At 38.9% G+C, this 9,655-nt stretch overlaps 1 non-coding gene across 1 annotated transcript; it reads left to right on the top strand.

Moving 5' to 3' along the window:
• The first annotated feature begins 6,856 nt into the window (after positions 1–6,856).
• LOC148569973 (small nucleolar RNA R71) lies at positions 6,857–6,960 on the top strand. Its single transcript, XR_015880272.1, has one exon. It is a non-coding gene; the product is annotated as a small nucleolar RNA R71 (small nucleolar RNA).
• Positions 6,961–9,655: the final 2,695 nt, after the last annotated feature.

Consider the following 9,655-nt stretch of genomic DNA (forward strand, 5'->3'; position numbering starts at 1 on the left):
GTTACACTTGCTTGAAGAAATATTATACTGGAACATGGTTTAGAGCTCGAACACACAAAACTTGTGAGATTTTGAGCCTATTTGAATTGGTTGCATTTTATCAACCAAAATTTTGTTTTAGTGTGTATTTTTCTCGCTAAAATTGTGATCTTTGTCTTGCTTAATTCTATATTTCCATGGTTTGATGTATGCATGCACTTACATGATTGAGGCCTTTGTTTCACTAAGCTTACATACCCATATGGCCTTACCTTGCATTATCCTTTGCAAACCAATTTAAGCCTATTTACCCCTTTGTTCTTTACTTTAGCACATCATTAACTCTAAGCGGAAAATAATAATGTCCTTAATTTGAATCCTTAGTTAGCTTAGACTAGTGAAAGTGCTCATCAATTAAGTGTGGGGAAAAGTGGATTTGGAAACAATTGGTTTAAGAATTGGGTATTATATATCTTTATGAAAATATGAAAGAAATGTTTAGAACATGATTCATGCATTCAATATCTTAATCATATGCATTAAAAAAAAAGAGAAAAGAAAAATAAAAGAAAAATAGCAAATAATAAGGGGACAAAACGCCCCAAAGTAAGTGGTGAAAGCAATGCATATGTATTGTACTTGTAATTAGAATGCATGAATATGTGGAAAATACGGTTAATGGATAGTTAGATGTGGTATCATAATTACATGGATTGTCTAAAGTAAGGTGGAAAGTTTAAAGTTAATTGAGGATTCAGATTTTAGTCCACTTGGCCAAACACAATCCTACCTTGACCCTAACCCCATTACAACCCTTAAAAGACCTCTTGATATGTGTGATGCGCATAAACTTGTTATGCTACGATTTAGGAAATTGCACGATCGGCAAAATTCCTTCCGGCAAGTGCACCGGTTATCGTCAAGTAAAAACTCACAATAGAGTGAGGTCGAATCCCACAAGGATTGGTTGAGTGAGCAATTCGGATTAGAAGTGTGTTCTAGTTGAGCGGAATCAAGATTTAGATGAGAATTGCGGAATGTAAAATTGGCGGGAAACGTAAATGACAAGAAATTTAAATGGCAGAATCTTAAATTGCATGAATTAAAGAGCAGAAGCTAAATTGCTGAAATTAAAAGGGAATGGGGGTGATTGCATGAATTGAGTTGCAGAATGTAAAGAGAAAGTGGAAATCAGAAATGGGGAATTCATTGGGTTATAGGAGATATTGAGATCTCCGAATCAAAACATGTTTATCTCTTCCTCAACCAATGCGTTCATTGAATTTTGCTTGGCAATCTTATATGATTGGATCCCAATCCCTTGGCTCACCAATTCTCTCTAAAAACAAACAAATTCCCAATCCCTTGGTTTAAATGTTCATAAGAAGAGATGATGCTCGATCACTGATTTTACCACACAGTTTCATGAACCACAATTTGGTAGGATTACATGTCACAATATCCATCCAAACCCCAATCCAATTCACTGTGAGAAAGCTTCTCTAGCATGAATCCTCCATTCCTTTCCCAAGGTTCCGAAGGATTCCAATTATGGGTAGTTTCTTTCCCAAGACAACTACCCAATGGAATTAGATCGAGAAGCTTTCTAACAAAATTCAAGAGAAAAGATTGAAGAAGAAGATAAACTATTATTGATTCATTGAATTACAATAGAGCTCCCTAACCCAATGAAAGGGGGTTTAGTGAGTCATAGCTCTGAATTCAATTACAAAGATATGAAAACTAGCCAAAATGAAAAGATCCCTCCTAACTTAAATTCTATCCTATTTATACACTTTCTATATTGAGCTTCTGTTGTGTTTCTTGGGCTTTGAGGCCTCTCCCTGCTTTACTTTTGCTTTGGGTTTATGATCCATAATCTTGATGAAGCTGCTGATCCACATTCTGTAACATTCATTGAGCCAACTTAGTGATAATCAAGTAATGACACATGACTCAACAAATTGAAATTCCAGACTCATCAATCCTTCAGGCCCAATCCCATAAACCATGATATTCAATTGGGTTTCATACCAGAGTAAGTTTAAGTTAATGTTTGTGCTCAAAAGCTAACTTAAACTGCAATATTTTTGGCCCAGAAACCTTTTCCAATAGTGGCGTTTAAGTTGCAGTTTAAGCTTAAACTGCAGCTTAAACGCCAGACACTTCCAGTGATGCCTTTTGTGGAGGCACGTTTAAGCTTCAGTTTAAGGTTAAACTGAAGCTTAAACGTGGAAATGGAAGAAGGCAGCCCTGGAGGGTAACGTAGTCGAACACGTTTAAGCTTCAGTTTAAGGTTAAACTGAAGCTTAAAAGTGGAGATAGGAAAGGCAGCCCTGGAGGTCGAACACGTTTAAGCTCCAGTTTAAGGTTAAACTGGAGCTTAAACGTGGAAATAGAGAAAGCCATCCTGGAGGTCGAACACGTTTAAGCTCCAGTTTAAGGTTAAACTGGAGTTTAAACGTGGAAATGGAGAAAGCAACCCTGGAGGAGAAAACTTGGTCGAACACGTTTAAGCTCCAGTTTAAGGTTAAACTGGAGCTTAAACGTGGAAATGGCTCCCTGGTGCATTTCCCATTTCTGGCGTTTAACCTCCAGTTTAAGGTTAAACTGGAGGTTAAACGTGGAAATGCTTCCTGAGTGGAATTCTCATTCTGGCGTTTAACCTCCAGTTTAAGGTTAAACTGGAGGTTAAACTTCAGTTTCAGCATTTCTTAGCCTTCATGATTCTGGCGTTTAAGCTCCAGTTTAGGCTTAAACTGGAACTTAAACGCCATTTCCAGCATTATATGGCTTGGTAGTTTAAGTTCCAGTTTAAGCTTAAACTGGAACTTAAACTCCACATGTGATATTCAAGCTTCCTTTATTGATTTTGTTGCTTCCTTGCCTAGCCTCTTCTTCCCTGAAATCATCCAAACAATTGCATCAAAGTCTTGCAAAATTTCATGAGAAATCTTCCAGTCATAGCATTCAAGTAATATAACTAAAACTCATGGAATTTGCATCAAAATCATACTGTTTGGATGGTTCATTGCTTTGTTATTCATTTAACCATTCTTGGTTACTTTAAGCTCAAGAAAATGCATAAAACCACTAAAACTAACAGAAAAATGCTAGTGAAACTAGCCTAACATGCCTTGGCATCACAACACCAAACTTAATACTTGCTTGTCCCTAAGCAAGTCCTGAGTTATTCGAGAAGAAAGTATGAAACAGAAAGCAATTACATTGGCTATATTAGCAAGCATTTGAAGTTCATCAGAAGGGTTTTATGCAGAAAGTTGCAGCATCACTTTTTCATTCTTATCAGGTAAGATTATCTTTTTCATTGCATCCATCAAACACTGCTATGGCCTCTTGTTATTCTTATGTCCTTGGCACTTTTCTCTTCTTTGTTTTTTTCTTTTCTTTTTCTTAGAGCTCCTTTGCTCCTTGTTTGCTTAGTGTCATGTGTTGCACAAGCCTTTGGCATTTTCTTTTTCTTATCAGTGCACTACACATATCCACCCCAGGCATTTTAGTTCACATTTCTTCTTGAGACATTGGTGCCCAGCACCTCTTTGTGTGACTAAATGTTTTGTATTTAGGTTGCTCTTGATAATGGACTTTTGGTTGATAATCCCGGGTTAGTTAACCCAAGTTACCAAGTGTTGAAACACTCCTCAGAACCTATTCATCCAAGCATATCCTTAATACATAAACACCACAGGCATTTGTCTCAGAAGTTCAAACCATTGGTGCCTAGCTTATTTTCTCAATTTTTTTGCTTTTTGGTTGCCCTTTTTCAGTGGCTTTTTCTTCTTCTTTTTCTTTCTTTTTCATGGCCAAAGATATTTATTCATCAAGATCCATAGACAGTTTTCAAATTCTACACAAAAAATGATAATTCTACACTCTATTTCCAGTGATCTGACTAAACAATCAAGCATGCATACCACCACTTAATTCTACTTGATTTGTCACTAATTGAGCCAAGTTACTTTTGTTCAAACTTTTCTTTTATTTTTGGAAACAGAACAAGCATGGCAAGCATTTGTTTAAGAAGGTGAAGTTATATCCAAACATCTAGGCATTCACTTTATTCAAAGCAATAAACAGACAAACATACTAGTAACTTCACATTCCAGAAAGATTCAACAATTACAGTTTAAACTAGAGCAAGCATGCTTTTGTTTGCCCTTTTTAAAGAATTGTCAAGGAACAACACAACCTTGTGAAATTTCTTGTTTTCTCTTTGTTGCCAGGAAACAATTTGATTTCTCCTTCTTCTCCTAGTTGTTGCTTCATGTTCTTTCTAAGATCCTTGTTTCCTTTCCTGCAAAGAGTGATGAAGTTGCTTGCTTCTCAAGCACTTGAGTGATTAGCTCAACTATGTATGGGCAAATGTCTGAGTCTTAAGTTGGTGTGTGAACACCAAACTTAGTCTCCTACTTACTTCTCTGTTCTTTGAATCCTTGAGTTCTCCTTGGAATGAAGTTGCTGCTAAGGATTTTAAGCATTTCTGTGATTGCTTAGAATGGTTGTTCCTTTCATATAATTCAAAGGTTGTTGTGTTCAGTTGATCTTTATGGTGGAACACCAAACTTAGAGTCACACATTCCCCTTTGAATTATTGATCCACGAATTCATTGTTTGGTGTGAAACACCAAACTTAATTCTTTGCAATGCACAGAAACTACTTCACCTTTTTATTGAAACAAATAAAAGAAACAGCAAGGGAGTATTACCTCAGGTTGGGTTGCCTCCCAACAAGCGCTTCTTTAACGTCACTAGCTTGACGGTTGCCCCTTGTTAGGGTGGATTGTAGTGCTTGATGTCTTCTCCTCTCACTATGAAAACGTCCCCATTTGATTCCTTCATGACTTCTAAATGTTCCATAGAAAGAACTTTCCTGATTGTGAACACTTGAGGGAGCTGGGAAGGAATGGTTTTGAGGCCAGGTGGGATTGGCAGATAATGACTTGATATCACTTTATCTCCCGGAGAGAAACCTTCAGTGGGAATTTTCTTGTTTCTCCACCCTCTTGGCAATTTCTTTACAATTCTTCCCTTTCTCTTGAGGATTTCTTCATTGACCCTTATGCCAGGAGGATCCTTCTGATCTGTTTCTATTGATTCTTGTGGCTTTAACTCTTGCAATTCTTGTTTGCCTTCCAAGGACTGTTTCAGAATTTCAGCTGCTGGATTGCTTTCCTCCAAACACAGATGGCTACTATCATCCTTAGGCTTTTCAGGTTCTGGTTCAGGCTCAGATGCAGGTTTGAAAGCATTGAAAATGAGCTGTTCATCATGTACTCTCAAAATTAGCTCTCCTTGTTCTACATCTATGAGCGCTCTAGCAGTGGCTAGAAATGGCCTTCCCAGAATGATAGGGTGTAGGTGGCTTTCCTCCATGTCCAAAATGACAAAGTCTGTGGGGAAGAAATAATTTCCCACTTTCACCAGCACATTCTCAACTACCCCTTCAGCTTGCTTCTGAGTTTTGTCAGCCAGTTGTATGATTACATCAGTGGATCTCACCTCATTCAGTTGTAGCCTCTTCATAAGAGTCAGAGGCATCACATTTATGCTAGCTCCTAGATCACAGAATCCTCTGTCAATTTTTGTTTCCCCTATGATGCAGGGGATATGAAAACCTCCTGGGTCTGTTTTCTTAGAGACTATGTCCTTCTTGATGAGGGCACTGCATTCTTTGTTCATTATTACAGTTTGTCCTCCCTTCAAAACTCTTTTCTTGCTCAGCAATTCCTTTAAATACTTGATATGTGTAGGCATCTGCTGGAGAATCTCAAGGCAGGGAATATTGATATGGAGAGACTTAAATGTCTCTAAAAACCTTGAATAGGTTTTCCCTTTTTCACCTCCTCCTAACCTCTGAGGAAATGGTGCTTTTGGTTGGTATGTTTCCAGCATGCCTTTTTGCAGTTCCTTGGCTTGCTCAGTTTCACTTTCCTGCTTAGCTTCTTCCACACCTTCCTTCAAGATTTCTGGCTCCTGTTCTGAGGGTCTAATTCCTTCTTCTTCTGAGACTTCCTTCAATATGGTGATGGCCTTGCATTCTTCCCATCTCACTCTCTTTTGTTCCCCTTTAGGATTCTTTTCTGTGTCACTAGGGAACACTGCAGTTGATTTGGGGGCCTGTTGAGATAGCTCTCCTACTTGAGACTCCATCCTCTTGAGTTTTTCACCATGGTTTCTTAAGGTAGATCTCACATCATCCCTGAAGCTTTTCAACTCACTTATGTCCTGGCCCATGTTTGCCAGCATTCCTTCTATCCTGTTTAATTGATCTTGAAATTGTTGGTTCGGATTAGGTTGGGTAGGTTGATTATTTTGGCCATGATATGATGGTTGGGAGTAAGTGTTTTGTGTGGCTTGGTATGATCTTTGGTTGGAGTTTTGGTATGTGGACTTGTTATGTTGGTTTTGCTGGTTTCCCCACCCAAAGTTTGGGTGGTTTTTCCATCCTGGATTGTAAGTGTTGGAATGTGGATCATATGATTGCCTTTGTTGGTTTCCCACATAGTTGGCCTCTTCCCAATCACCTCCTTCAGTGCTTACTTCCTCTTGATCTTGTGTGTGTATTGCGGCCACTTGCTGTGTTTCTAATTTCCTGGTGAGCTCTGCTAGTTGCTTGGCAAACACCTTGTTTTGGGCTAAAATTGTATCAACATGGTTCAGCTCCATGACTCCCTTAGTGTTGTGTCTCTCGGAAGCATAGTAGTACTCATTCTCAGCCACTGTCTCGATCACTTCAATGGCTTCTTCCACAGTCTTTTTCCTGTTCAATGAACCTCCTGATGAATGATCTACAGCCTTCCTTGATTCATAAGAAAGTCCATCATAGAAAATATGCAATTGCACCCAGTCATGGAACATGTCTGGTGGGCATTTCCTTGTCAAATCCTTGAATCTCTCCCATGCCTCGTAGAGAGTTTCACCATCTTGTTGTCTAAACGTCTGAACCTCAGATCGAAGCCTATTGACCTTTTGTGGGGGGTAGAAACTTGCCAGAAACTTGCTTTCCACCTCGTCCCATGTTGTTAGGCTCCCCCTTGGGAATGATTCCAGCCACTTAGCTGCCTTGTCCCTAAGTGAAAATGGGAACAAAAGCAGTTTATAGGCATCTTCCTGGACTCCATTGGACTTCACAGTGTCGCAAATTCTCAGGAATTTTGTGAGATGTTGGTTTGGGTCTTCATTAGCACTCCCACCAAATGAACAATGATTCTCCACAAGTGATATTAGCTGTGGTTTGAGCTCAAAATTGTTGGCCTGAATGGGTGGTTTCTGGATGCTGCTACCACAATTCCCAGAGGTTGGGTTTATGTATGAACTAAGAACCCTCCTCTCAGGAATGGCATTGTTTCCATCAGCTCTCTCATGGTTGTGAATTTCTCTATCCATGTTGAGATCTAAAGCTTCCTCAAAATTGTCCTCAGATTCTCCTTCAGATTCTTCTTCTCCCAGTGTTCTCTTCCCTCTTGCTTCCCTTCTAAGTCTATGAAGGGTCCTCTCTGGTTCGGTATATGGAGGAGTTGATGTCTCGCCTCTCCTACCTGTCATACAAGAACACAGCACAGGCAACAAACAAGTGAAATACTCTTGGTTAATGGAAGAGTATGGTTAGAGCAGTTGAGGAATTAATTCAAAAAGTTAGTGAGTCAGTGAGTTAGTTGCTTGAATTTAAAGGCATAAAGAAAGAAAGCATGTAACAGAGTGCAGAAATTAAAATTCAACAAGTAACTTGTACTGAATTAATCAAAACAAAAAAAATGCTCAATCTAGTTAACTTCCAATTTGAGAATTGTCAATCGAAAACCAATCCCCGGCAACGGCGCCATAAACTTGATGCGCATAAACTTGTTATGCTACGATTTAGGAAATTGCACGATCGGCAAAATTCCTTCCGGCAAGTGCACCAGTTATCGTCAAGTAAAAACTCACAATAGAGTGAGGTCGAATCCCACAAGGATTGGTTGAGTGAGCAATTCGGATTAGAAGTGTGTTCTAGTTGAGCGGAATCAAGATTTAGATGAGAATTGCGGAATGTAAAATTGGCGGGAAACGTAAATGACAAGAAATTTAAATGGCAGAATCTTAAATTGCATGAATTAAAGAGCAGAAGCTAAATTGCTGAAATTAAAAGGGAATGGGGGTGATTGCATGAATTGAGTTGCAGAATGTAAAGAGAAAGTGGAAATCAGAAATGGGGAATTCATTGGGTTATAGGAGATATTGAGATCTCCGAATCAAAACATGTTTATCTCTTCCTCAACCAATGCGTTCATTGAATTTTGCTTGGCAATCTTATATGATTGGATCCCAATCCTTTGGCTCACCAATTCTCTCTAAAAACAAACAAATTCCCAATCCCTTGGTTTAAATGTTCATAAGAAGAGATGATGCTCGATCACTGATTTTACCACACAGTTTCATGAACCACAATTTGGTAGGATTACATGTCACAATATCCATCCAAACCCCAATCCAATTCACTGTGAGAAAGCTTCTCTAGCATGAATCCTCCATTCCTTTCCCAAGGTTCCGAAGGATTCCAATTATGGGTAGTTTCTTTCCCAAGACAACTACCCAATGGAATTAGATCGAGAAGCTTTCTAACAAAATTCAAGAGAAAAGATTGAAGAAGAAGATAAACTATTATTGATTCATTGAATTACAATAGAGCTCCCTAACCCAATGAAAGGGGGTTTAGTGAGTCATAGCTCTGAATTCAATTACAAAGATATGAAAACTAGCCAAAATGAAAAGATCCCTCCTAACTTAAATTCTATCCTATTTATACACTTTCTATATTGAGCTTCTGTTGTGTTTCTTGGGCTTTGAGGCCTCTCCCTGCTTTCCTTTTGCTTTGGGTTTATGATCCATAATCTTGATGAAGCTGCTGATCCACATTCTGTAACATTCATTGAGCCAACTTAGTGATAATCAAGTAATGACACATGACTCAACAAATTGAAATTCCAGACTCATCAATCCTTCAGGCCCAATCCCATAAACCATGATATTCAATTGGGTTTCATACCAGAGTAAGTTTAAGTTAATGTTTTTGCTCAAAAGCTAACTTAAACTGCAATATTTTTGGCCCAGAAACCTTTTCCAATAGTGGCGTTTAAGTTGCAGTTTAAGCTTAAACTGCAGCTTAAACGCCAGACACTTCCAGTGATGCCTTTTGTGGAGGCATGTTTAAGCTTCAGTTTAAGGTTAAACTGAAGCTTAAACGTGGAAATGGAAGAAGGCAGCCCTGGAGGGTAACGTAGTCGAACACGTTTAAGCTTCAGTTTAAGGTTAAACTGAAGCTTAAACGTGGAGATAGGAAAGGCAGCCCTGGAGGTCGAACACGTTTAAGCTCCAGTTTAAGGTTAAACTGGAGCTTAAACGTGGAAATAGAGAAAGCCATCCTGGAGGTCGAACACGTTTAAGCTCCAGTTTAAGGTTAAACTGGAGTTTAAACGTGGAAATGGAGAAAGCAACCCTGGAGGAGAAAACTTGGTCGAACACGTTTAAGCTCCAGTTTAAGGTTAAACTGGAGCTTAAACGTGGAAATGGCTCCCTGGTGCATTTCCCATTTCTGGCGTTTAACCTCCAGTTTAAGGTTAAACTGGAGGTTAAACGTGGAAATGCTTCCTGAGTGGAATTCTCATTCTGGCGTTTA

The sequence above is a fragment of the Arachis ipaensis genome, chromosome B3, assembly GCF_059453495.1.
Source record: "Arachis ipaensis isolate K30076 ecotype BB chromosome B3, ASM5945349v1, whole genome shotgun sequence".
In the NCBI taxonomy this organism is placed as follows: Eukaryota; Viridiplantae; Streptophyta; class Magnoliopsida; order Fabales; family Fabaceae; genus Arachis; species Arachis ipaensis.